The sequence below is a fragment of the Pinus tabuliformis genome, chromosome 5_2 (genome assembly GCF_031772625.1).
Source record: "Pinus tabuliformis cultivar Carrire ecotype Pingquan chromosome 5_2, CPIR1, whole genome shotgun sequence".
In the NCBI taxonomy this organism is placed as follows: Eukaryota; Viridiplantae; Streptophyta; class Pinopsida; order Pinales; family Pinaceae; genus Pinus; species Pinus tabuliformis.
Window position 1 is genome coordinate 653222782 of NC_142306.1, and position 25215 is coordinate 653247996.

A 25215-nucleotide genomic window follows, 5' to 3' on the forward strand; every position below is an offset into this window, starting at 1 on the left:
GGCTGAAATCAAGTAAACTGAATTTTCGAAGGTTTTTGGAGAACCCGCGATATTGGATGTGACCGCAACAAGTGATGATGACATGATAAACCAATTTCAATAAGTATATCAAATGCAAAATGTGAGGCAATATGGTAAAATGAGATCAACGATGCAAGCATCACCCCGAGGAGAGGGATAACACCATGAAGCAACACAAATGTCGTCATTTGAGAAAAGGGTCATAAATAAAAAAACAACACTTTACATAAACAAAATCAAGGCCAAAGGAAAACTTAAAATGATATGAATATAAAATAAGCGAAGGGTCCCCATTTATTATGAGAAAAGAAAAATACTAAATGGGGGATTTTTAAAGCTACAACACATGCAAGGTGAAGTACCGAACTTTCTATACCACTGAGGACAACAAGTATAGTTTCATAAAACTTATGTTATTCAATATTATTGAAATCTTGTTCATAGTTCCACATTCTAAATTCTGTGGATACAGTTGAAGGAATGATTTATGGTAACATTGACACATGAACAATATTGAGGCATTGATGATGCATTGGAAATTGATGCCAATTCAAGCTTTCAATTCATCTCTCAACCCACTAGAGGCAGCAATATGCTAATTTTTTTTATAAATTTATATATAAAGTACTAGTGGTGAGCGTCGAGGTTACTAGTTATATAACTTTCCTAATTCTGACTTGAATATTTCCATTGCTTTAGTGGGAAAGCAAGTGACGACTCTAATGCCATTCTTATCATATGTATTCACATTTGGAGGTGGAAGGAAGATGCAAACATTAATGAATGGAAATCTCTTTGGAGTCGTGTTCACTACCTCTCCCCAACAAAAATCCACTTGTGAGTATCTCAGGCGGCTCCAGTCTGACAAATACAGCTATGTTATTGTGGGAGAGGAGGGGTAAGGCGAGGTCCTTGCGGTTCTGGGTGATGGACCTCAAGAAAATCAATGGCAGACCTAAGATACTCATCTCTCAGTCACGCCTTTGCTTCCTTCACCATTTTTACTAATTTCCAAAGTGAACTCTTTCTTAGAACTTCGGTAGAAACCTCAATGTATGCACCAAAGAAACCATTACTATAGTATCGCTCTGGGAGTGGTGTTTTGTATGCCTTTCTCATGTTTACAACAAAAAGAAGGCGCACTTCTTCGTCGAAAGGTATTTTTAGATCCTTCACCCTTGATTTCCACATGAATGTGGCCAAGGCTTCAAATGTTGAGCAATATAAAAATTACTCATCTTCTTATGTCTTACATGCTAAAACATTCTTCTTGAGTTTATTTAAAGATTGAGAATTCAGCAGAAATGATTGCTACATTAGGCCTGCAGTTGTGTCAATATGGATGCTTCTTCTTGGGTTTAAGCTAGCGAATTTTGTAAAATTATTAGAGCACAAATATGGATCTAGCTTAAGAATAATTACACAAACTTACAAGAAATTGAAAATAAAATTGGAATCGAGAATGTATTTGATTACACAATATTGATTTGAGAATCAATACATAAAGAATCTAAGTTAAGCTTAGTTATACATGCAATAACTATGGATAATTGAAGCTAATTGAAGCTAATTGTGCTTTATGTTCTGTTAATGTGCACATGCACCACATTCAAGCACTAGAATTACTAACTAAATCTAAGTGCACACCACATGTAAGTGCTCGAGTTGACTAACTAAATCCAAGTGCACGCCACATGTAAAAACTCAAGTTAACTAACTAAGGCCAAGTGCACATCACATGAAATAACTAGAGTTGAACTGAAGCTAATTAAGGTTAGCTAGGTGCATGTACACCACCACCCCACCTTAAGCAAAACTTAGGTGAGTTTGATACAAAATGAATTAGTCCTGACAACAAGGCCATTTTAGGTAGCCATATAGAACGCATGAAATGAGGAAAGTGGGAAAACTCTGTGGGAATAAAACCCCCTCAAAAGATAATGTGAAAAGTAGAGAAAAGACAACTGCTTGGTAGTCGTGTCCTTAACCCCGAGACGATCTCGTAGAAATCAAAACTTTTGCTCACTGAAAGTCTTGGTGAAGATATTGGCAGTCTACTAAGAACTGGGACAGTACTAAAGATCGATGATCCCATCATGAATTAGTTCTATAATGAAGTGCATGTGGATCTCGATATGTTTGTTTCGTTGTCGCTGCACTGGATTTCTGCAAAACTTTAGTGTACTTTGATTATCACACTAGATGAAAGTTGGATGGTGGAAACTGATACCAAGATGATATATGAAATGTTGTACCCAAATGGCCTGAATATTGTTATTAACTAATCGTCTATGCTCAGCCTCTGCTGACGATAAAGCAATGGAAGCCTACTTCTTGCTTGACCAACAAATTGGGATGGATCCCAAACTAAGTACATAACTGGAGGTCGACTTGCAATCAATGTTTTCGCCAACTCAATCTAAATATGTGAACCCAATGAGATCCAAAGAAAAATTTGTTTCATAATGAATCCCATAGGTGATTGTCCCCTGGAAATATAGAAGGATGCGCTTTGCAGCTTCCTAGTGTAGCTCATATGGCTCCTGCATGTATCTGAAAATTTCTCCTACGACATATTATAGATCATGATGGGAGTGAGTGAGATAAAGGAGACACCCCACAATATGATAGTACAATGTGCAATAAAAGCATTGTGTGTCTTTGTCATTCTCAAGCTTTATCCCTGATAAGAAAGGCGTGGTCATTGACTTGCATTCACTCATGCGAAATTGTGCCAAAATATCTCTAGAATACTTTGGTTGAGAAATGGTAATCCCATAACCACTCTTATTGATCTCTAGTCCAAGGAATAAATTTAGCAAGCCCATATCTATTATAGAAAACTGCTTATACAATGTAGTTTTAATCTTAGCAATGGCAGAAGTTGAACTACCTGTTATGAAAAGATCATCTATGTAGAGTACTATGATAAACAAGGAGCCAATTTTCTTCAAAAAAAAAATCTAATCAAATTTTGAGTGTACAATTTTTTGGGATAACAAATAGGAATCCATCTTTGCATACCATGCTCTAGGTGCCTGCTTGAGGCCGCAGAAAGACTTCTTTAGTTTGCATACCAGAGATGAATTTTTCACATATCCCTATGCCTGCTCCATGTAGATTTCCTCCTCGAGATCACCGTGAAGAAAGGCATTCTTCACATCCATATGATGCACCTCCCATCCTCCTACTATTGAAATGGAGAGAGCTAGCCGAATGGAATCTTGTAGAAATTTTGAATAATATGACACTTATTTACAGAGATTATCCCGATTATACACTATTGCAGAATGCATGCATAATACATAACCTCCTCTACGTTGATCATCAATTTTACGAGACTAAAAACAATGAAACATCAATTGCATGCGAACATTAACACAGTATGTAACCCAGGGAAAGCATACAGCTGAAAACCCCACACTATCTGTATATTATAATGATTGATAACATGTAACAATACATATTACAATACTCCTCACAAGTACTCAGTACTATCTCCACCTGTTACACACAAACTAGCTCAGATCTAATGCCTCAAATCTCCTCCACTGTTTGCCTGCCTCCATAGCACAATCCTACATGAGAATAATGATGAATGGCTGGTCCAAACTCGTCTTTTTCTTGGCTGAACCACACAATCCTCATTGGCATTACTCAATCCATGCATGTGCAAAATCTCATGCACAACTATAGTCACAACTGATAGCAATCTCAACCTCTAACACCTGTCTCCACTGAACTGTCCATGCACTGAGTTAACTGATGTATTCTTTAGTTGCTTTATGAGTTAATAATTAGTGAATTAATTAACAATTAATTCACATCACTCATCACTAGTGTATTTTGCAGTTAGACTAAATACAACTAGTTTAACCAAGTCAAACTGAACACAACTCCATCAACTCCACCAAAACTCAACCACTTGAGTTCTAACTGAAGTCCACCATGCAATAGCTCAACTGACCCACAAGAAAAGCGTATTTCCTTCTGACAATCGCATGTGCCACATCTGTAGCTCAAACTGAAGTGCTCCAAGAGGATAAGATAATGTTTATAGTCCACATATTATTATGAGCTAATAATATTCGACTGTTCTATTTTTAGCCTGACAGTCTAAAAATAGAAACCGCCCATATGTATAAAAATAGAAGTCCATCTATTTTTACCAACATGACCAATCATCCACAAATAGCATCCTGTAACTCATAGACCATGATCCATATGTCTAAAAATAGACATAGTCTAAAAATAGACTTTGCGCCAAAAATAGCCTACGGGCCCACTTAGTGAAGGCGACTCCTTTCCACTAAGCTCCATCATCTTGTTGCATTTTCAACACTCCTTCTCAACAAGATATGGATTATCTACAACCCCTATCATGCCTCTGGAATGTTCTGCATGCAACACATTTTCCCGGTCCACTTGCTCCAACAACACTTGGAACAAAAACACTCCCAACTGACCACTCTGTTGGGCTAGGAACAAACTCTGATGCTGAAGCTCTACCTGCTGCTGAAAAGTGCTCCCTTTCTGACATCTGCACTACTGCAACATCTCCATGCATCTCGCACCATTGCACACCTCTCTGTGCCACCTAGCACTGCGCAAAACACTTGTGCCTCTCGCATTGCTGCAGCCTGCTAGCTATGCGCTGTCCTGGGATTCCCTACACTTTCGCTCTCTCTACCGCTCCATCCACATCTGTCTCTACCCAATCAGTCAATTCCTGCTACTCCACATCGAGGCTCCCGTAGCAAGGTCTCATCCAAAAGGTTGGGTACCTCAAGGATCCTGCCCCTCCTCCTTGGGACGATCAATCCACATCACCCCACCTCCTACCTGGAGGTATGGCTACATGCGATCCCTCAGCCCACCTGGCTCAAAGTTTCCCCCTACTAGAGGTCTCTACATGAGTAGATGTCTCTACTCGATCTCCTCTCAACTTCCCTTGCTGTGGCTGCTCCACAACCTCCTGAAGCTGCTGCACCAATCGTGGCTCCTCCACAATTGTCTGAGACTTCTTTTGGCTCTGCATGTTGAGAGGTAATATATGCTCCCTCTCAACCATCAAGTCTCCATCAGTTGCCTCACTGCTCAAGGCTTTTCATGCATCTTGAACCTCAAGAGCATACAGGTTCTTGACCCGTGAACCAATCTGCTTCACCTGTCTAGTGATGATGTGTCTAAGGAAAACCTTTCCCTTACTGAAGACTACATCATAGCCTCTGTCTTCTAGCATCGCGATCGACACCAAGTTTCTCTTCAGTCCTGGTACATACTTGACATCGGTCAAGGTAAGGCGAGCTCCATGCTCCCTATGGAAAATAACCGTGCCTACACCTGAGACACTATAATTCTCATCATTACCCATCGCTATGAGTATCTGGAGATCTTTATCCTCCAAAGTACTGAACAATCTCTTGTCACCGTCATGTGGAAAGAAGCTCCACTGTCAAGAAATCAACCACTTCCCATCATGGATGAAACCATGCATGCGAAGAGTGTGAAACCAACTTGAACTGTGAAGCAAGTGCCTCACCTTCAGATCCTTCCCTAGATCCCTTCTTGGATTTCTTCTTTGGGCAGTTAGTAGCATAATGGCCCAACTCATGACAACGAAAGAATCTCACTTTCAATTTGTCAACCTTCTTCCCATCATTGGAAGAACTGGATTCGGAAAGAGAACCCTTCTCCTTCCCCTTCTTCACCTTACTCGCTAAGGCACAGTTCTCCTCATCATGCATGGATGAAGAATTGTCTTTGGTGCTCCGTCTGATCTCCTCTTGCATAAGATCCGACCAAAGTCTCTCCCATCCTGGCAATTTCTCTCGACCATTGACAGAGTCCTGATAGGAATGCCAACTCTTCGGAAGACCAAGGAGAGCCAAGCTCACCAAGTCCTCATCATCAACAGTTACCCCCACACTTCCCAGCTCATCCCGGCATTGGGTGAACTTCGTGAGATACTTGGGCATACTGTCTCCATTCTCACACTTAATGTTTCTGAGTTTATCCTTGAGTGCCAACTTCCTCTGGTCGCTCTTGCTTTGGAATAGATCTGTCAATGCTTTCCACATCAAGTATGGAGAAGCCTTTCCATGCAGGCTGGATACAATGTGATCCTTCACGCCCTCCAACAGAATCCTTTGACACTTTGCTGTCTTCTTTTGCCAAACCATAGCTTCAACAACATCAGTAGGTTTTGGGACCTCAGCCTCTATGAAATCCTTCAACCCATTGTCATCTAACACCGCCTCCATCCTATCTTTCCATGCAATATAATTCGAGTTGCCTTCAAGAGAATACTCCAATCGCAATCTGTTCAAAGATATTTCAACTTTGACACCAAGAAAACACTGCTGCAAATTCGAATTCCACCAACTCAAAACTCAACCGCCTCTAATCTAAAATTCGTGAGAACAAAGTATTTCTCGTACAGAGATTGACTATATGGGCTTTTACCGGATATCTCACCTTCCAAAAGAAGGATGAATCCAAAGGCTACCTGGCCCGATTACAGACTCTGCCTGAAGAAATAAAATGTAAACACTTTCTGAATAATAGATCTGATGATCAACTCTGCTTTGATACCATGTAGAACTTTTGAATAATATGACACGTATTCACAGAGATTATCCCGATTATACACTATTGCGGAATGCATGCATAATACATAACCTACTCTACATTGATCATCAATTTTACGAAATTAAAAACAATGACACATCAATCGCATGCGCACATTAACACAGTATGTAACCCGGGGAAAGCATACAGCTGAAAACCCCACACTATCTATATATTATAATGATTGAGAACATGTAACAATACATAGTACAATACTCCTCACAAGTACTCAGTACTATCTCCACCTGTTACACACAGACTAGCTCAGATCTAATGCCTCAAATCTCCTCCACTGTTTGCCTGCCTCCACTGCACAATCCTGCATGAGAATAATGATGAATGGCTTATCCAAACTCGTATTTTTCTTGGCTGAACCACGCAATCTTCATTGGCACTACTCAATCCATGCATGTGCAAAATCTCATGCACAACTATAGTCACAACTGATAGCAATCTCAACCTCTAACACCTGTCTCCACTGAACTGTCCATGCACCGAGTTAACTGATGTATTCTTTAGTTGCTTTATGAGTTAATAATTAGTGAATTAATTAACAATTAATTCACATCACTCATCACTAGTGTATTCTGCAGTTAGACTAAATACAACTAGTTTAGCCAAGTCAAACTGAACACAACTCCATCAACTCCACCAAAACTCAACCACTTGGGTTCTAACTGAAGTCCACCATGCAATAGCTCAACTGACCCACAAGAAAAGCATATTTCCTTCTGACAGCTGCATGTGCCACATCTGTAGCTCAAACTGAAGTGCTCCAAGAGGATAAGATAATGTTTATAGTCCAAATATTATTATGAGCTAATAATATTCTACTGTTCTATTTTTAGCCTGGCAGTCTAAAAACAGAAACCGCCCATATGTCTAAAAATAGAAGTCCATCTATTTTTACCAACATGACCAATCATCGACAAATAGCATCCTGCAACTCATAGACCATGATCCATATGTCTAAAAATAGACATAGTCTAAAAATAGACTTTGCGCCAAAAATAGCCTATGGGCCCACTTAGTGAAGGCGACTCCTTTCCACTAAGCTCCATCATCTTGTTGCATTTTCAACAAATCTAGTTTTTCCACTAGAGAAAAAGTCTCATCAAAGTCAACACCTTGTACCTGCTAAAAACCTTTCTCCACCAACCATGCCTTATATCGACTAACTTGGCCATCTGTTTATTTCTTGGTCCAATAAACCCAGTTGCACCTCACAATTTTATGATTGGAAGGTAGTGGAACCAGATCCCAAGTATGGTTCTCAATGAGAGAGTTGTATTCCTCATCCATAGTTGTTTCCCATTTAGGATGCCTAGATGCTTCTGCATAAGTATGTGAATCAGATGCATGCATCATATAAGCATGCATGGGCATGCATGGCTCCATAGATAAGAATTCTTGTGCATCTTCCTCAAACTGAGGTATAGTGGCATGATTGATGAGCCCCAATTTTTGGTACAATTTGGGCTCATTTGGCCTACTTGCTTTGCTCAACCCATTCATTTTTTATTGTTTATGCATTCATTTCTTGGTTTATTCGTGTTGTTTGTAGGAAGAAGGGTAGGCATTCTATCTACGTGACTAATACATGATGATTTCAGGTTTTTGGCATTAAAAGGGAGCAAAGACCACGAGAAAGGAGACAAGGAGACAGTAAGGTGGCACTGCTGGTTTTTAGGAGAGGATGTCCACAGTCTTGGGGACCTTCCTCGTGATTCCCACCATAGCTCCGAGCTCCAACCAATCTCCCCACCGAGCTTAGAGGCAGCCAACCGTTCTACAGGAACATCAGTTACAACTGTTCTACAGGATCAGCAGTTTAACCTTCAGTTGGACAGCAGAGCTCCACAAATCAAGGAAACCTGTTGGACTATCATTTTGCATAAATACTGAGGCCGTAGCCTTTGATAGGAGCTTTTTGAACTTTTGCATTACTCTTGTAATTTGGAAGTACGAGCTACAGCTCGGTGTTGGTTCTTTTTGTAAGCCAGTTTGGCATGACATCAGATTTTTGGTTATGAATAAAGGCAGGCAGATTTTGATCTCATTCTGAGTTTCTAAGGGAGCTATAGCTCTCAGGTTAGGGCCCAACCTGAGAGCAATAGATCTCCTCGGTGTTGTAATGTTATTTGCCTTTCGTTCCAGCACTTCGTTTCTTTACTTTGACATGCAATTCGAATTTACAGTCTGCTGATTTAGTTTTTATGAGATTGAATAGGATTAGTTTATGGTGAATTTGCTTCCAGTTGCTTAGGTTAGAAGAGGATAGTTATAATTCATTGGAGCTCCAGAAAAAGGTTGTTAGAGATCACTGCCATCTCTGCTTAGGGATTGGGGTGCAGTCCATATCAACCACCAAAAAGAAACGCAGTTCTTCTCACGTCCATGCAAGCTGCAACAGTTACTTTAGTCGTAGATCCATCCATGCACTTTGGTCTTGATCATTACTTCTCCATTCCACTTCCATGCACGAGTTTCTTTCACAAATTGCACTGCTGTTCATTGGTTCAAAATAGCACAGTTAACATAGGTTAAAGAGTTCTCGTTTTTGGTGACATTCATAGACAATTTGTTTCATCTACACTGCTCCACACATTCCATTACCTTCCTCTTCTTTTCAACCACACCTGAAGCCACTCAACCGACCTCTGTTCAGCTCGTTTACCTTCCAACTCTCCATTACTCACATAGCTCCATTTACTTAACCTTTCGTTGATCCCATCCTTCCAGCCATCAACCCACTGCATGCACTCTTTCTCCATCTGACTTCTCTGCTCCTGAGCCATCACCAGTTCCATCTCCATCTCACCTATCCTCCCACACCACTCCAACACTTCACCATCTCCCAAAACTCCCACGGTCAAACATCCTGTAGAATTGCACAGACTTCCTGTAGAATCCCTGAGTTTCCTGTAGGATCCCCTGCAGACTTCCTGTAGAAGCCTGCAAACTCGGTTGCTGAGCATCCGAACGTGGTAGACTTCTGTGGACTGATGCTAGAGACCCTCTGGGACCTCCCCTAGCCATCCTGACCTTGCCCATGCTTTCCTTCCATTCGAACCGCTCCTGCACAGTCAAACCCTAATCAAAAGCATCATCACAATAAATCCAACCACTTAATGAAAAAATACAAAAACATGTCTTTTCAGATGCAAGTAGCTTAGATGCATGTATTTCAGCTCACTGCAAGTAATGGCATTATTGGTAGTAGTTTCATTCACAGTTTTGCATTGTAAGGGCCTAGCTAGTCAAATTAGGGTTTACTAGGGTTTTCATGCTTTGTTGGCTTTCAGTTTCTTTCTGCAAATAGATTAGTCTCCTTTGAGTTAGCTTTCGTCCATCATTCATAAAGCTTCTTCTGTGAGCATATAGAAGTTGGCTTGAGCCCTAGCGGACTTGTGCCAGCTGACCAAGTGACAGCTGCGACAAGAGCTAGTACTTGTGCATACAGCACCGTCGCTTCCAAGTTTGTACGAACTACCGGGTTGATAAAATTAGAGATAGGAAGCTCCAGGAGTTGTAGCATTATTGCTACAATACTGGAGCCCACCATCTTTTTGGCGCCGTTGCCGGGGAAGCGTCAGAGTATTAGTAATTGTTGCTTTTCTTCTACTTTCTTACTCTTGCCTTCTGCTAAGTAGTTTACTTCATTTCCATTCTGCAAAAGTAGCATAGACATTTCCTGCTTTCATAGATTAGCATTTCCTGCTTTCATAGATTAGCATTTCCTTTCTGCAAGCGTAGACTAGCATTTCCATTCTTGCAATTTCATTTGAGCAAAGTAGATTAGTTCTTTCCTGCTTTCAGTTTAATTCTGCATCTTTCATAGTTAGTTGTAGATCAATCTGTTTCAGTTTTGCAGGTACCAAAAGAAAAGCAAAGCAAAAACAATCAAAAGAAAAAGAAAGTCTTTTCCATTTCATGCCTCGTAGGAACCGAGATAGATCAGGCAAATTCCTACCAAACACCCCCACCACATCACTGAGTCACCCTTCTCTCTTCTTTGGTGACAGTGACCCAGAAGAACCTATAGGTGAACATCCTGAGATATACAAAGATCCTATAGTAGAAGAAGAGTTAGAGACCACTCCATCTGAAGCTATGGCTGACAATAGAAGAGAAGATGAGAGAATAGAAGGTGCCTTCCCCATCCGAGAGACCAATGGAGAGATGAAAATGAAGAACATTAGCCCCTCCGCCTTACCTCACTTCCATGGGCTGACTACTGAAGATCCGGATACCTTCCTGTTTGAGTTTGCTGTCCTTTGTAGAACCTATGACTATACTGAAGATGAGCAAAAGCTGAAACTTTTCCCTTCCACTCTTAAGGATGCAGCATTACGCTGGTTCATGGGCTTACCTGGGAATAGTATCACCACTTGGGCTCAGATGCAGCAAGCTTTCAATACCAAGTACCGGGATTACTGTAGGTCCAAGGAAACAAAGGGGGAAATCTTTCGGATGACCATGGGAAATGATGAGTCCTTAGAGGATTATGAGGAGAGGTTCCAACTAAGCTATAAGCGGGCCAGGTGCACACTTGACCCTGAATCCCTCAAGTTGGTCCTGCTCCGAGGAGTCCCTGAAGACCTCTTAGATACCCTTCACATGTTAGCTGGGGGGGACATTTACCAACTGCCTTATGAGGACATCAAGACTGTGTTTAGAAACCACTCCAGGGCAGCTCGGAAACGAGGTAGAGGAAACCACCTCTCAACTAGTGTCCCTTTCTCCAAACATGAGCTTGCAAATCAATTAGAAGATCTTAAGAGTGAGGTGAGACAGACCATTGCCATGCAGCTTGACACATTCAGGATTCAGCAAAAGAAAGAAGAAGCTGAGAGAGCCTTGGCTGTCTTCTGCCCTAGGTGCACAAGGAGACACCCTAAGAACGAATGTCCATTGCATTCGGTTGAAGTGTGTTTCGTTTGTGAGGAGGACCATCCCACAAATCAGTGTCCAACCTTACCTGGGTTTAAAGCCATGTACCAAGGGACAGAAGCTCCCACTGAACCTCTCTATTACCTCAACCAAAGGAGGCCACAAGGATCTAGACCTTATCAGCAGGGGATGCAAGGGGCATCTCAAGCTTATTACAGCCCCAACCAATCGACTCCTATGCCTTCCTGGGGTCCCCCTGCTCATCCTTCATGGTCCATGCCTCCTCCATGGTCTTATCCACCTCAGTACCCCACTCAACCTACTTCTCATTCATATCACTCACATGCCCAGCCACAGCCTCAATGGAATGCACCTCAGTCGGGGTGGAGGCCCCAATACAACACTCCTCCTGCCATCTTGCCTCCACCACCAGTTCAACCTCAGCCATTACCTCCTGCTCCTCCAAGGCAACCTCAAATGCCTGCTCAACCGAACCCGAACCCCAACAATAGACAGGCCCAGCAGGTATACACTGGGGAAACCTCATGCCCTACCTATGCTGTGGAGATCCAGGAGATCAATCTTCGATCTGGAAAGACTCTACCAGATCGCCAACCTCCTCCCCCAGAGGATGAGGAAGATAAACAGGAAAGTGAACCAAAGGCTATTCCACCCTTTCCTGAGAGACTAACAGCCACCACACAACCCAACCCAGAGGAGGATGAGCTTCTGGGTGAGCTCAAGCAGTTGTGTGTAAAAATACCACTTCTCCAAGCCATCAAGGATGTGCCAATATACAACAAACTGGTTAAGGAGAAGTGTTTCAAACACCCAGGCAGACGGAAGAAAGATGCTTCAACTATCAATGTCATAGGACAACTGTCTGACCTTATGTTAGGACAAGTCATCTGCCCAAAGTACCTAGATCCTGGAAGTCCTGTAGTAGATGTTCACATCAATGGCACCATTATACCTCACACCTTGATTGATCTGGGGGCTGCCATTAATGTGATGACCAGGGATACCATGCTTAAACTCAATCTTCAGGGTTCCTTGAGGAAGACCTCGACAGTACTGCAATTAGCAGATCGCTCCACCGTGACTCCCGAAGGGATTGTGGAGGATGTCTTGGTCTCTATTGACTCTTGGGAATACCCTGCAGACTTCCTGGTTCTGCAACCAAAGGCAAAGCTTACTGGATATCCTCTCATTTTGGGAAGGCCTTGGTTAGCTACTGCAGATGCTTACATAAGTTGTCGTGCAGGAAACATGACCATCAAAAATGGTCCCATGTCCAAGCAGCTAGTCCTATACCCTCCTGCCCAACCCTCCTTAGAGCATGACTTACCACTCTGGTTGGAAGAAGGAGAGGAAGACGAGGTGTACTCAGCACCTCTGTGCACCTTAGATACCACTAGAAGAGACCCCCCAACCGAGGATGACTTGATCGAGACCTTGATCCAGAATCCACCTTCCAGTGCACTACCCTTAGAGAAATTGGTGGAGGATGCCCAAGCTAGCACCTTAGTGGATCTTTGTACAACCAACCCTGTTACTCCCAGAGTCAAGAATGTGGAGTTCGGCCCTGAGAAAGCATTGAAGATCAGCTCCTCCCTATCTCCTTCCCAGGAAAAGGAGCTGTGTAGTCTGTTGGCCAACCACCTAGATGCTTTTGCTTGGAGCTATAAGGAAATGAAAGGAGTCCATCCTTCGGTCTGTACCCATCATATATACATCAAAGAGGATTGTAAACCGGTTAGGCAACCTCAGAGGAGAATGAATCCAGCCCTTAAGGACATTGTCAAGGAAGAATTGCAAAAACTGTTGGATGCCGGTTCATCTACCCCATCTCAGATAGTGAATGGGTGTCCCCTCTAGTGTTGGTTCCCAAGAAAAATGGGAAATGGAGAATCTGTGTGGACTACCGAGAACTGAACAAAGCTACCAAGAAAGACCATTTCCCTCTACCTTTCATAGATCAAGTGTTGGATGGACTGGCAGGAAAGAAGTTCTTCTCTTTCCTGGATGGGTTTAGCGGGTACAACCAAATCCAAATCAGCCCGGAAGACCAAGATAAGACCACCTTCACTTGTCCTTGGGGTACCTTTGCCTACCGAGTCCTTCCCTTTGGGCTATGCAATGCTCCTGCTACCTTCCAGAGAGCTGTCTTGAGCATCTTCTCGGAGCTGGTCCATGATGCAGTAGAAATCTATATGGATGACTTTACTCCTTATGGGGCCAACTTCCAGGAAGCATTGTCCAACCTGGGAAAAGTCCTAACCAAATGCACCGAGATGAACTTGTCCCTTAGTCCTGAAAAATGTGAATTCCTAATGACTGAAGGGACCGTGCTAGGCCATACCATTTCTTGCCAAGGGTTGCAGGTGGATCCTAACAAAATTGCTCTCATCAAGAGGGTTCCACCTCCTCAAAAGGTAAGGGATGTCCGGAGTTTCTTGGGATTAGCAGGATACTACCGGAGATTCATTAAAGATTTCAGCAAGCTAGCCTCGCCATTGTTTGGCCTGTTGGCAAAAGATGTGGAGTTTAATTGGACTGACGATTGTCAGAGGGCTTTAAATGAATTGAAGGACAAGTTGGTGTCAGCCCCAATCCTGAGAGGTCCAAACTGGGCCCTACCTTTCCACATCCACACTGATGCCTCGAACAAAGCCATAGGTGCAGCTTTAGGACAAGTTGAGCAAAAACTTCCATATGCCATTTACTTTGTTAGCAAAAACTTGTCCAAAGCTGAGCTGAATTACACTGTAACCGAGAAAGAATTCTTGGCTGTGGTCCATGCACTGAACAAGTTCCGACATTATATTACTGGTTACCAGACCTTTGTACATACTGACCATGCTGCAATTAGATATTTAATGAATAAACCAGATGTGAATGCTCGTATTATTAGATGGTTACTTTTATTGCAGCAGTTTGATTTGACCATTGTTGACAAACCAGGTAGAGAAAATGTTGTTGCTGACTTTTTATCTAGATTGGATTTGTCTGCAGATGAGGATGGAACAGTGGATGACCAGATGCCCGATGAACATCTGTTTGCTATTTCAGTACTCTCTCCATGGTTTGCTGATATAGCAAACTATCTTGTTTCAGCACAGTTCCCTCCGCACCTATCTTCCAGAGAGAAGAGCAGAATCATCAGAAAAAGTGCCTCATTTACTTGGATCGGGGGCAATCTGTTCAAGCTTGGCCCCGATCAGATCTTAAGGCGTTGTGTAAGGGAGGAGGAAGTCTTTGATATCCTCCTCACTTGTCATGATGGGCCTTGTGGAGGACATTTTGCAGCAAAGAGAACTGCCTTCAAAATCCTGCAGGCAGGCTACTATTGGCCCACACTTCATCAAGATGTCAGAAGATATGTCAGTCAGTGTGACCAATGCCAAAGAATGGGGAAACCGACCCAAAGGGATGAGATGCCTCTCCAACCTCAAGTGACTCTTGAGCCATTTGAGAAGTGGGGCATGGACTTTGTGGGCCCAATCAACCCCTCTTCGAGGCAAAGGTCTTACATCATTGTGTGTACTGACTATTTGACAAAGTGGGCAGAGACCAAAGCAATCAAAGCAGCAACAGAAGAAAAGGTGGCCGAGTTCCTAAGAGAAAACATCTTCTATAAGTTTGGCTATCCAAGAGAGCTGGTCACCGATCAAGGGAGCCAGTTCACCTCCAACCTGGTTGAAGATCTACTAGCTCATCACAAGATCAAGCATAGGACTTCCACCCCTTATCACCCTCAAGCAAATGGGCAGGTGGAAGTCACCAATAGAGCATTAGAAGGGATCTTGACTAAGGTGGTGAGCAGCAGCAGAAAGGACTGGGCAGATCGCCTGGTTGAAGCCACATGGGCTTACAACACCACTTGGAAGACCACCACCGGCTTCACACCGTATGAGCTGGTCTATGGGAAGAAAGCTTTGCTGTCCATTGAGTTTGAATACAACACTTTGAGGATGGCAGCTCAGCTGGACCTAGATCTCAGCCATGCACAACAAGAAAGGCTATTGCAGCTGAATGGCCTGGATGAGCACCGAATGCAGGCCCTCCTTCACTCAGAAGTGGTTCAACTTCAGAGAAAGGTGTGGCATGACCAACATCTCCATGACAAGCAATTTCAGCCGGGAGATTGGGCTTTGTTGTATGACTCCAGATACAAAGATTTCAAGGGGAAGCTGAGAACCAGATGGCTAGGACCATATGCAGTGGAAAAATGCCATGACAATGGATCTGTCCTCATTCGAACCATTGATGAGGAAGCCATTCCCATGCTTGTCAATGGGCATCGATTGAAGATCTACAGGAGACCTCTCTCAAGACAAGAGTTCATCAAAACTATGGAGAAATCTGTATTGGTCATAGAGAAGGGTTCTGCCTCTGCTTTTGGCATACCCTGAAGGATATAAAAAAAAAAAAAAAAAAAAAAAATAATAATAATAAAGATCCTTGGGTGAAAACCTCTCTGAGGCGCCCAAGGCAGGTGGTAGGGGTGAAAACCTCATTGAGGCGCCCCTATTGTCTTTCAAAAAAAAAAAAAGAGAAAAGGTTTGAAAAAGATCCTTGAGTGAAAACCTCTCTGAGGCGCTCAGGGCAGATGGCACGGGTGAAAACCTCTTTGAGGCGCCCCTGTTATCTTTCAAAAAAAAAGAGAAAAGAAAAAAGAAAAAAACAATAAGCAAAATATGGTAAAATTGCATGCAGGTTGCAGATGTTCTATGGAGGAGAGGAAGCCCTTCAACTCAAAGCCAAGGGTCCTTATCATGCTGTCAAGAGACCTCACCAGCACCTCCTCCAAGGATACCCATGTTTTTTCAAGGTATGTGCAATTTTATCATGGTTTGAATCTTCTACAGGAAGATGCAGTCTTTCTACAGGAAGACGCGGATTTTCTACAGGAAAGTGCAGACTTTCTACAGGAAGCCCGAACTTTCTACAGGAAGCTCTGTGTTCTACAGGAAACTTCCTGTAGAAGTTTGGGACGGCCCAGAATTCATCTTAAAAGGAGATTTAGCGACTACGGATTGGTTTGGACGCATGCAAGCCTCTGTTGGCACCCTTGCACATTGCTGTTACCTTGCTCCACCATCCTTGTCGACATGCAACCAAGTTCCCTGCACCAACAAAGCAGATCGATGAGTTCTCGCGGGAAAAGCCATTTTCAAAGATAAACAAGTGCTGAGATCTCATACCACAGGCATCAGAAGCTCCGGGAACGTGATCGAAAGGCCAGATCCTCCGTCGTGCAGCATGCACCCAAGGAGGAAGAACTGTTACGAGACACCCCGCGGGAATCCTGTAACAGTTAAACCTGCTAGAGTGGATACCATTCACAGCACCGCCATCTGCAATGAAACGCGGGCGCATGCAACCAAAGCATCCACTCCATCGTCGGCAGCCTGTAACCATGAGCCTCCGGGTCTGTGTAAGTTCGCATGCAGCAGGTAGATCCACTCACCATCGTCCAAAAACTGGAAAAATCGTGTGCAGCCACGCAGGTAAGTGTCTCGACCCTTCCTTCCATCAAATCGCATGAATTTTACTTTGAATTGTTTGCACAGCGTAAAAGTGAATGGTTGAGCGGCCGTATGGCCAGTCGACTGGCCACGTCGGCTAGTTATGGTATAATTGGATGTTTGGGTGGCGGCCACGACAAAGAGAATGAGCAGCACGCACGTGAGAACACTCCCGTCGGAAGCAATGAGTTTAACAGAAAAAGGCGGCGGCAGATCTGTGGGAATGGATGCGGCAGCAAGTGAATACGCAGGCGAATGATGGATGACGTCGCCCAACGGTCCGGCGGGGACAGCTCACCCCCCGCGCCACGGATTGCGCCGATTCAAAATCTAATCGGCTAGATCATGCGCATGCATTTATCAACCACCACTTCAAACTCGAGTGGCTATTCTGATCTCCTCTGCACTTTGATACGCCGAGCTTTTGGCTACCAGAACGCCGGTGAAGCACACCTCGAGCGCAGGCCAACTACAGTCCTCCCCGAAATTTGCGCACTGCTCCTACAGGAACACAGTTTCTACAGGAACGCAGTCTCTACAGGAACGCAGTCTTCTACAGGGAAGCGGGTGCCTCACGAAAAAGGTGGCCAATTAAAGAGGTAACCCTGAACTCTTCATGCAACTGGTTAGTAAGAGTGGCAAGATCATCGTCCACAGTCTGGTCATAAAGATATCGGTGAAATTGTTGTTTGCTGTGCCTATACTGTCGTTCTACAGGATGTCAGTATAATTAGACTGTGTTGAATTTTGTGGATTATGTGCATGCTCTGTCTCAATAGACCAAATCTCTTTCGCATTTGCCACCTTTAGTTAAAACAACCGTGTTCATCATGCCGGGTGGGTTTATAAGACGGGAACCCACTGATTCAACCAAATTAAGGGAAAACCAGGCAGTGGTAGAGCTCTTCACACGAGCACAATGGATGCCTTTTTGTGATAAGCTGCAGGGTTACGATGATGAAGTGGCCGAAGAATTCTTGCAGGCTCTGAGGCCGAAATCCCAGACACTGGCCACAGTGAACTTCAGAGGTCTAAGCCTCAAGCTCACCCCGCAACATATCAGTCGGATCACAGAACTTCCTATGGGTTTGCCGTGGGATAAGGAAGAAAGAAAGCTGAGCCAGCAGGCAAAGAAAGAATTCTTTCCACCTGAGGAAGAATTCTCGGAGGACAAAAATGGGGTGCGAAGAACGAGCCTGTTGCCACCATGGAATGAAGTCAGTTTGCAAATCATGAAATATATCACTTGTGAAGGCCGTTTTAGCATCGTGTATGCATATCACTTTCGGCTGCTCACTGAATTGAGGCACCGGATTGATCTTCCTGTAGAACAAAAACTGAGCATCCCTTATTTCCTATTGCAGTCTCTAATGGAGTGTGCCACAAAGCTAAAAGAGGGCATACCAGATCAGATAGCCCACCATGGGTTGATCAAGCTTCTTGTGGAGGATGCGCTGCATTCATATAAGGTTCCCCTCTCATGGGAATCCTTCCGGAATTTGACAAAAGATGGAGACATTAAAATGTTGATCGAAGAAACGGGTTCCTCCAGCAGTGAGGAACAAGAAGCAGTGGCCGAGGGACAGAGAGAAAAAGGCCAGAAGACCCCGACCACAGTGCAGAAGAAAGAACAAAGGAAGAAGCATGAGGAAAAGGAGGACAAAGAAAAAGGTGGCACACCTATCTTGTCAGCAAGAGAAAAGAGGCTGAAGAGCAGAATGGACAAAGCTGAGGTGGTCCACGTCAGCCCAAGTACCTCAACAGCACCTGCAACCAAAGCAAAAAGCAAAACTCAGGCAGGCAAGCAAGCAAAGGTGGAGACACCTGTGTCTACAGGAAAGCAGAAACAGGCTTCTACAGGAAGCCCGAAAACAGAGACAAAGGCTTCTACAGGAAGCCCGAAAAGCAGAAACAGGCTTCTACAGGAAGCCCGAAAATCATTGAGAAACAGGCTTCTACAGGAAGCCCGAAAACAGAGACAAGGGCTTCTACAGGAAGCCCGAAATTGGAAAAAGGGGCTTCTACAGGAAGCCCGAAAATCATTGAGAAACAGGCTCCTACAGGAAGCCTGAAGACAGAGAAAGGGTCTTCTACAGGAAGCCCGAAGATTACCAAAGCAGGGGCTTCTACAGGAAGCCCGAGAGTGGCTAAAACCGGGTCTTCTACAGGAAGCCCAAAATCGGGAAAGAAAGGATCTTCTACAGGAGGCCCGGAAGTGGGCAAAGCAGGGTCTTCTACAGGAAGCCCGAAATCTGAAAAGGAGGGGCCCTCTACAAGGAGCTCTGAGAGAGCAAAACGCAAGAAAGAGAAGGCTGGTATTCTCGAAAAGGAGGCAGCAGCGGCGCTGGCCGCCCTCAGTACACCTCCAAAGCCGAAGGAGAAGAGAGAGAGGGAGACCCCTCTACCATCTGAAGCCAGGAGAAGCAAGAGGATAAACACGGGCAAGCCACAGCCTCCACCCAGCAGCCAAACCATTTTAGGGGATGTCCCTACTTCACCCAGTGCAAGAACCCCCTCTAAAACATCAGCCACCCCCGAGAGGGGAAGCCCAAAAATAACTTCCTGGACACGAAAAATAGGCCAATCGCCTTCCGAAGCCCGGCTCAAGGAAATGGGAAAGGGGGAAGAAGCGCCACCTTCGTCACCACCAGGGGCAGAAAAGGCAGGGCCACCAAAAACAGGAAAGGAAGAGCATGCTCCGGGCTCTAGTTCTCGGCCAAAGACGAGGAGCCAGAGCAAAGTTGCTCAAGGATGAGCAAATAGTTTAGCTGGGGGGTGATGATGAGCCCCAATTTTTGGTACAATTTGGGCTCATTTGGCCTACTTGCTTTGCTCAAACCATTCATTTTTTATTGCTTATGCATTCATTTCTTGGTTTATTCGTGTTGTTTGTAGGAAGAAGGGTAGGCATTCTATCTACGTGACTAATACATGATGATTTCAGGTTTTTGGCATTAAAAGGGAGCAAAGACCACGAGAAAGGAGACAAGGAGACAGTAAGGTGGCACTGCTGGTTTTTAGGAGAGGATGTCCACAGTCTTGGGGACCTTCCTCGTGATTCCCACCATAGCTCCGAGCTCCAACCAATCTCCCCACCGAGCTTAGAGGCAGCCAACCGTTCTACAGGAACAGCAGTTACAACTGTTCTACAGGATCAGCAGTTTAACCTTCAGTTGGACAGCCGAGCTCCACAAATCAAGGAAACCTGTTGGATTATCATTTTGCATAAATACTGAGGCCGTAGCCTTTGATAGGAGCTTTTTGAACTTTTGCATTACTCTTGTAATTTGGAAGTACGAGCTACAGCTCGGTGTTGGTTCTTTTTGTAAGCCAGTTTTGGCATGACATCAGATTTTTGGTTATGAATAAAGGCAGGCAGATTTTGATCTCATTCTGAGTTTCTAAGGGAGCTATAGCTCTCAGGTTAGGGCCCAACCTGAGAGCAATAGATCTCCTCGGTGTTGTAATGTTATTTGCCTTTCGTTCCAGCACTTCGTTTCTTTACTTTGACATGCAATTCGAATTTACAGTCTGCTGATTTAGTTTTTATGAGATTGAATAGGATTAGTTTATGGTGAATTTGCTTCCAGTTGCTTAGGTTAGAAGAGGATAGTTATAATTCATTGGAGCTCCAGAAAAAGGTTGTTAGAGATCATTGCCATCTCTGCTTAGGGATTGGGGTGCAGTCCATATCAACCACCAAAAAGAAACGCAGTTCTTCTCACGTCCATGCAAGCTGCAACAGTTACTTTAGTCGTAGATCCATCCATGCACTTTGGTCTTGATCATTACTTCTCCATTCCACTTCCATGCACGAGTTTCTTTCACAAATTGCACTGTTGTTCATTGGTTCAAAATAGCACAGTTAACATAGGTTAAAGAGTTCTCGTTTTTGGTGACATTCATAGACAATTTGTTTCATCTACACTGCTCCACACCATTCCATTACCTTCCTCGTCTTTTCAACCACACCTGAAGCCACTCAACCGACCTCTGTTCAGCTCGTTTACCTTCCAGCTCTCCCATTACTCGCATAGCTCCATTTACTTAACCTTTCGTTGATCCCATCCTTCCAGCCATCAACCCACTGCATGCACTCTTTCTCCATCTGACTTCTCTGCTCCTGAGCCATCACCAGTTCCATCTCCATCTCACCTATCCTCCCACACCACTCCAACACTTCACCATCTCCCAAAACTCCCGCGGTCAAACATCCTGTAGAATTGCACAGACTTCCTGTAGAATCCCTGAGTTTCCTGTAGGATCCCCTGCAGACTTCTTGTAGAAGCCTGCAAACTCGGTTTCTGAGCATCCGAACGTGGTAGACTTCTGTGGACTGATGCTAGAGACCCTTTGGGACCTCCCCTAGCCATCCTGACCTTGCCCATGCTTTCCTTCCATTTGAACCGCTCCTGCACAGTCAAACCCTAATCAAAAGCATCATCACAATAAATCCAACCACTTAATGAAAAAATACAAAAACATGTCTTTTCAGATGCAAGTAGCTTAGATGCATGTATTTCAGCTCACTGCAAGTAATGGCATTATTGGTAGTAGTTTCATTCACAGTTTTGCATTGTAAGGGCCTAGCTAGTCAAATTAGGGTTTACTAGGGTTTTCATGCTTTGTTGGCTTTCAGTTTCTTTCTGCAAATAGATTAGTCTCCTTTGAGTTAGCTTTCGTCCATCATTCATAAAGCTTCTTCTGTGAGCATATAGAAGTTGGCTTGAGCCCTAGCGGACTTGTGCCAGCTGACCAAGTGACAGCTGCGACAAGAGCTAGTACTTGTGCATACAGCACCGTCGCTTCCAAGTTTGTACGTACTACCGGGTTGATAAAATTAGAGATAGGAAGCTCCAGGAGTTGTAGCATTATTGCTACAATACTGGAGCCCACCAATGATCATCTAAGAGATCACTCATGTTGCACCATTTTTGTGCTGAAAATTCAAACTACATGAGGAAGTATGATCTCGATGCTCAACAAATGGTGTTCCATCATGTGTCATAGGAAAAGGCTCATCTGGATTAGAATTCTAATCTGAAGTATCATCTACATACTCATCAATTATTGGTGAGGACAACTTTATAACAAGTTCATCTGGTGGTGCATGCAAAGCAACTTATTCAAACTTTACACTCCTTTCGAAAAAGAGAACTTCAATGTTGATATCAAGAATTTTGTACCCTTTAACTTCATCAAAATATCCAACAAACATGCATGCCTTACTCTGAGGCTTCAAATACTTTCTCTTCTCTATAGGAATGAGGGCCCATGGTGGAGATCCGAAAATGCGAAAAAAATGACCTTAGGTTGCATGCCAATCCAAGCCTCAAAATGTGTTTTTCCAGTAACATATTTATGAGGAGATCTATTCTGGATGTATGAGGCACAATTGATAGCTTCAGCCCACAATTTTGATGGAATAGATCTTTCATGCAACATGCAATTGGTTGTCTCTTTCAAAGATCTATTCTTCCTTTCAGCCACTCCATTTTTCTACGAAGTGTAAGGAACTATATGCCTACTTCATTACAAAGATTATGGATATATTTGTTCACATATTCCTTCCCATTATCTGTGTGGAATATCTTGATGCATTTTCCATATTGGTTTTCGACATGTGCTTTGAAAATCTTTAGATGTTGAAAAACTTCAGACTTGAGTTTCAAGAAGTAAACCCAAGTGAATCTCGTGTAATCATATATAAATGAAAATACATATCTTGCTTTGCTCATTGAAAGTACTAGAAATGGACCCATGAGATCGCTAGCTCCAAAGTTGAAGAGGCTCTCCATGCATGCCCCTTCTCGATCTTGTCTTGTGGATGCTTTCCAAGAGCACATCCCTTACAAACACCATTTGAAAATTTAATGGCTGGCAATCCCTTAACCACCCCTTGCTTGCTAAGTTGCTTCATATATATGAAATTCAAGTGTCCAATCTCGCATGCCAAATCCTACTTTATTCATTTGCATGGATAAGTAGCAAAATAGAATCTGATTGAGGAACAAAATCAGAAAATATATATAGATGAGATTGATCATTTACCTTGTCAGATGTGATCTTCAAGTTGGTTTGTATATCATAAATGCTGACATAGTTAAGGTTAAATTCTACTTTCCTTCCGGTGCCTATGTGTGTCATTTGATACACTAAAAGAAGATTCATAGAAAGCCTTGGAATATGCAAGACATTATCAAAACTTCGACCTTCGAACTACACTTTTCCTTGTCCAATTGCTTCAAGAACAAAATTGTCCCCCATGAGTATAGGAGGTCCCAAGTATGCATGTAGAGAAGAAAAGGATTCCTTCGAAGAAGCCATATGATGCAAAGCCCCTGAATCGATGATCCATTCTTGCAGTGCAGAATTATGGGAAATCAAAGCATGATTATTACCCCTTATTTCTGATGGTTTTTCCTCAGTCTTCTTCTTGGGACTTTCTGGAATTTTATGACCAATATTATTTTGCTGAAGATTCTTTGCCATAAGATAAATAGTCTTTTTTCATGCAATATGATTCATGATGATAACCTCTATTACAATATGAACACTTGGAGTTTCATTTCTTTCCCTTCTTACCCTTGGAGCTAGAAGAATCATCTAGAGGTTTTGTATTTCCTCCCTTTCTTGGATCTAGATGTCTTTCCTTTCCTTTGTCTTTGAATTGTGGAATTGGTTTCGAGTTGGACTTTCCTTTCTCATGCATGACAAGTGCATGGGAACTTGGATACTTTCTAAACCCATTTTGATGAGCTTATCCTACTCACAAATGAGAGACTTAATAAATGCATCAAGTTTGGGCATTTTCCATTTTTCTCTAGCTGCAAGTCTAACTGTATGAAATGTAGAAATGAAACAACATATTCAGAGCCTAATGTAGACAAAATAGAAAGGATAAATTGACCTTCTTGTTTTGATTTATCAATCCCACAATCATGTAATTATAGAAGCAATGATTTGAATTTTGTAAAGAAATATTGAATGTTCTCAAAGTTGTTTGGATCTAAGTAATTTAGCTCATTTTCAAGAATATGAGCCCGCATCTCATCCTGCTTTCTAAATAAATTCTCCAAGATTGTCCAAACCTCATTCAAAGTGTTACATGTGTCCACATGGAAACACAATGTTGGAGATATGGACAACAATAGAAGACCAAAAGCCTTGTCCATCCTATTGAAGTATTTAGATTTTTCAATGGCAAAATTTGGTTCAACTTCCATATTCATAACTATATGATATAAGCCTTTGCCTCTGAGGTGAAGAAAAAACTTTGGCTTCCATTGGAAGTAGTTATATGAAGTAAGAATAGTTAAAGATGAGAACTCCATTCTTTCACCTACAGTTATAACAACAATTGCAGTAGTTCTCCAATATTTTTCCCTGCAAATCAAATCTCTGAACAATTTCTAATTCTTTGATCTTCAAACCTGCAAAATATTATTCATGCACCTTCTCCAAGCCCCTGTAGCTTTGATACCATGTAAAATTATTAGAGCACAAATACGGATCTAACTAAAGAATAACTGCACAAACTTTCAAGAAATTAAAAAGAAAATTGGAACCGAGAATGAATTTGATTACACAAAATTAGTTTGAGAATCAATACATAAAGCAACTAATTTAAGCTTAGTTAATATGGATAATTAAAGCTAACTGAAGCTAAGTGTGTGCTTTATGTTTTGTTAATGTGCACATGCACCACATGCAAGAACTAGAATTAACTAACTAAATCCAAGTGCACATCACATATAAGCACTCGATTTAACTAACTAAAGCCAAATGTACACCACATACAATAACTAGTCTTGAACTCTCGCTAATTAAATGTATGTACACCAACAAATTCTAAGTGCTCAAAGTTGACCATACGTGAGCTTCATAGCTTTAGAAGTTCTCTCTTCCATTGAGGTGTTACATATAAAATCCACATTCCTCCTGCAAGATCACGGATTGCATTTAGAAATTATGAAAATTATGAAAATCCTAGTCCATCAATGATGCAGTGTGAGAGCCCAAGTCAGAGAACAAACCCTCCGTAGAGAAAACGCTTCACCTTCACACCATAGTTCCATGAATGAGACTATGAACAAGGCATAAAAGGAAGAAAAAAGGCACATTATTACGTGTGTGCGAC

At 42.8% G+C, this 25215-nt stretch overlaps 1 pseudogene; it reads right to left on the reverse strand.

Annotated features, from left to right (window-relative positions):
• Positions 1-670: 670 nt before the first annotated feature.
• The window catches only part of LOC149160745 (omega-hydroxypalmitate O-feruloyl transferase-like), a 33581-nt pseudogene continuing 9036 nt past the window's right edge, over positions 671-25215 (reverse strand).